The sequence below is a fragment of the Pinus tabuliformis genome, chromosome 3_2 (genome assembly GCF_031772625.1).
Source record: "Pinus tabuliformis cultivar Carrire ecotype Pingquan chromosome 3_2, CPIR1, whole genome shotgun sequence".
Classification (NCBI taxonomy): Eukaryota; Viridiplantae; Streptophyta; class Pinopsida; order Pinales; family Pinaceae; genus Pinus; species Pinus tabuliformis.
Genome location: NC_142302.1, coordinates 320,921,599 through 320,926,366, shown reverse-complemented (window position 1 = coordinate 320,926,366; position 4,768 = coordinate 320,921,599).

Below are 4,768 nucleotides of genomic sequence, written 5' to 3'. Positions count from 1 at the left end.
AATCGGATGTAGTAATCCACTTGGATGCTTACACTTTGCTTTTACCTGTTGGTAATCCAAGAATCTAGCCACAAACTCTATCACCTCTTTCTTCAAGTTCGGCCAATAGTATAACTTCTTCACCACTACCAATGTCTTTTGATATCCTAAGTGACCTGAATATGTCTTAGCATGAATTCCCTCAATATAAACTTCTTGACTCACTGTCTTCTAGCACATATATCATGTCCCTAAATCTGACCAAGCCATCTACTAGGAGATGATAGTCCACATCCTAATCACCTATACCCTATTGTAACTTGTACATAAGCTCCATATAGTTGTCATCCTGTTGTCCTGCCTGTAAGACCTAATCCTGTAAATCTATACCATAAGAACTCATAGTTATTGTGCGATTTTCATGTATCCTCCTACTAAGAGCATCTACAACCTTGTTATCTTTACCTTTAATGTACTTGATCTCAAAGTCGAACTCACTGATTGTGGCAAACCATCTAGCTTTCCTAGCATTCAGATTCGGTTGGTCAAATATATACCTTAATCCATTGTTATCATTCATCAAGATGCACCGTCTTCCTAGAATATAGTGCCTCCACATCTTGAAAGCATGGATGATCGTTGTCAACTCATGATCATGTCTTGGATAATTCTGCTCATCCTCATTCAATTTCCTTGATTCATAGCATACTACATGTCCTTACTGCATAAGGACTCCACCAAGCCCTCTCTTGTAAGCATCTGTACATGCCACAAATTGTTTATCCGGATCTGCAATCTTTAAAACTGGAGCATTTGTCAACACCTTCTTTAGCTGCTCAAAAATTGGTTGCACATTCCTCTGCCCCTTCAAATTTCTTACCTTTCCTTTGCAATGATGTAATAGGAAACGAAATATGAGAGAATTTCTTCATGAACCTCGTATAATAACCTACTAACCCCATAAAGGACCTTACCTCATCCACATTCCCAGGACCTTCCCACTCCATCATAATGTAATGTACCATGTAATGTACCTTTTTCTGAAAGAAACTAAATTTACTAAGCTTAGCATACAATGATGCTCTCTCAGCAGTCTTAATATTTTTGTTAAATGTTTGGCATGTTTTTACTAATTGTTAAAATATACCAATATATCATCAATGAATACAATAACAAACCTTTCCAGATAAGGACGCAACACATTATTCATCAAGCACATAAAAGTCGTTAGAGAATTAGTCAAAATAAATGGAACTACATCAAACTCATGTGCCCATACCTATTATGAAAAGTAGACTTGTAAATGTCCTCTTATTTAATGCGTATATTATGATATCCTCATCTCTGATCAATATTCAAGAACACCGTTGCTCCCTCCAATTGATCAAGCAAGTCATCAATCCTTGGAAACAGATAGTTGTTCTTGATGGTAACTTTATTCAACTTCCTATAATCAATGCATAACATGCAAGTACCATCCTTCTTCCTCACAAACAACACTAGTAAACCTCAGGGCGACACACTTGGCCTAATGTATCCCTTGTCAAGAATTTCCTTCAATTGAAAATTTAGTTCCACTAACTTTGATGTTCTCATCATGTAAGGTGCCATTGATGTTGGTGTTGCCCCTGGTACCAACTCAATAGAAAAGTCCACTTCTCTATGAGGCAGAAACTCTAAAATATTTGTTGGAAACACATCCTAAAACTACTACAAGATCGAGTACCTACTCAATACCTATGAATCCTCATCCTCCATACCTGTATTTCTATAAATGTGCAATGTAAATAGCACACACCCTTTACTGCGACTATGGTTTTCCTACATAGTTGTAACCATTTTGAGCGATGTCACCTTCTTATTACCCTGTAAGTCTCTTTGTTCCCCATTGTCATCCAGGCATTCAATAGCCTTGTCATAACAATCCACCTTGGTTCTATGAAGATACAACAAGTCCATACCCAAAAACATATTGTATGATCCCCACGACAATAAATTCAAATTTGCTAATGTAGACATACCATTCAACTCAAATGCACAAGCCCTTACCCAGTGATGAACTCTCTTCTTTGTACTTGTATCCAACTGCACTAACCAAGATTATGCATGCACGTATTTATTCAAACTACACCTATCCACCAAGTCAGTATTAACATAACTATAATTAGATCCAGGGTTAATGAAAATATAAACAACTTCAACAAAATGTTTATCGTCCATCTCAATAATAGAGGCCTGGTGATCTTCTTGCATGTTCTCTAATGCTACACAAATCCATGGAATGTTCTATCTAACATCTCCCATTGTCTATGCCTCCTGCACATTATAGAGTTATAGTCTATCACCTTTATGTTGTGGACAATATCTCTTGTTTTTCTCTCTTACACAAGTCCAACACTGCAAAGGCTTCCAACCATCACCCTTGTTCTCATCCTTAGAACAAAATCTCTATCCTCTATCATATGCATTGAACTTATTATGCGGGGTTGCATTCTCTTTGTTACTTGTATCTTTAGGTCTTGTTCACTTCTTGTCCCATTGTCCTTTATTCTTTGCATTACCCTTCCACTCTGGCTTAGTCTTAGAACAATGATTTATCTTCCAGATGGTGTCCCCCAATGCTCTAGGCTCATCAAACTCAATCATGTCCTTTAATTCTATTAGCAACCCACTGATGAATTGCTATACCTTGGCCTTCTCCTCCTTGAGGTAAGGCACATACCTCAATAACTCCAAGAATATGCTATTGTAGTCTTCGTTGGCCATAAATCACATCTTCAACTCATAAAATTATTTTTCCCTGTCATCATAGTATCTCTTCGATATATGCTTCTTCCTAAATAGTCTCTCAAACTCATTCTAGGTCAACTCCTCTTCATAAATACCTCTAACATTACTTACATCTTCCCACAGGATATCTACTTTACCTTTTAGAATGAATGTAGCTCTTTTGGCCTTCATGTTTTCTGAGTAATCATGGAACGTCAAGAACTTGTTCATACCAAGGAACCGTTCTTATGCATCCTATGACTTATTCATTTCCCCATCAAATGTAGGTGGCTTTTCTTTCTTGAACTCATCCCACAAATATCCCTTGTCACTCTTGTAAGGATGATAACGATGTTGACCATCATACCTATCCGAACTAGAACTAGAGTAACGCCCATTTCCATTGCCTCGTCTATCAGGTGTATACAATACTATGCCATCTCTAACCGTGTCCTCTCTATACAACCTATGCCAACCATGTAACCCGCCACCATATGCTCCATTAGTCCTATATTTCTATCCATGACTAATTCTATGTGGTCCCTATCTCTACAAGTCTGACAAGCTGTGAAGAATCGCCACATTTACTTCTACTTATTTCTCCTATGCCCTAGAAAGTCTCTCTTTTGATTGAATGATTTAGTCATTATCTTCTTTGCAACTCCTTATTTCTGCCTTCGAACTTCTCAAAGTGTCTACTATGTGAGGGAAATATCCCTCACCATGTTTCTCATCTTATCTATAGGGAGAATCTCATGAGTTTTAGTCTACCATCTTGTTAGTCATCTTTGATATTCTCTTCCTGCAAGGTATATAATATCAGCTAAACCAAATCATAAACAAACCAATGTACCTTAGTGTAGTTTAGGGGGGGATATCTCATCTACAAGGCCAACCAGATTAGTGCAATACATATATAAACATGATCATATCCACATTTAATCATCATTTCAACTAGTACCCAACCATCAATGCATGCCCATACCAACCACATAACGTGACGTCAAGCATGACAACTACAACCACGTCAATGTATGGACAACAATATATAAACATTGACATGCATAACCAATGCATGAATTACATACACACATGATAAATACATCCAACATTAACACCATCAACTTTCACATGGAGACACCACTGTAACCATGACCAACGCCATGCATACACAAAAATTACATAGACAAAAATCATAGAGAACACATATGAAACTAAAATTAATGCATGACCAACACACCATCCATCCAGTGCAAGGGGTGAACTATGCTCTGATACCACTCTGTAACACCCTCCTCCCATATTTACCCAATTTAACAAGTCCGCTAGGGTAAACATGTGATGAGAGTCTACTATGATCTAATTTAAATCCCCATGTACAATTAAGGAAGTGGAACCAACAAAACACAACCAATCTTGACTTCTACACGTTACAACACGTCTAGGAGCCAACCAACCCTTTGAGGTGACCAACCCCTAAGGTAAGTTGCCATTTTACTTACCTGGAGCCTCAGTACCTCCCATGACATGGGTATGCATGCGATTGGGACCGTCTATTCGCTCCCATAGCAAGGGCATGCCAACAAATAGGGAATTTTGTAGCTAGTTGAAAGCCAGTGACCCTGGATTTTGTGCCACTTTTTTAGGGCTAGGTCCTAGGCCATTGCCCAAAACTTCATGAAACTTCCAAAAATGAAAAATAACATAAAAAATCGATATCAATGCAAATAATTAAACAAATATTTGATCTAACCCATACTATCCATGACAAACATTTCGTCAAACATGTCACAAATATGAAATCTACAAGTCATATCAATAGATATGAGCATAGGGTCTCATACTCATCTATGAATCACTAAGAAGAATTGATGCCTTATCATATTATTTGCATTATTATCTATTAGGTCATATGTTCATTGTTAATTCATTTACTAATCAAAACATGATGAGATCCATACATCATCAATGCCATAAATATGCTCATAACTAGCATATAAACAAGAGAAATAAAAATGGT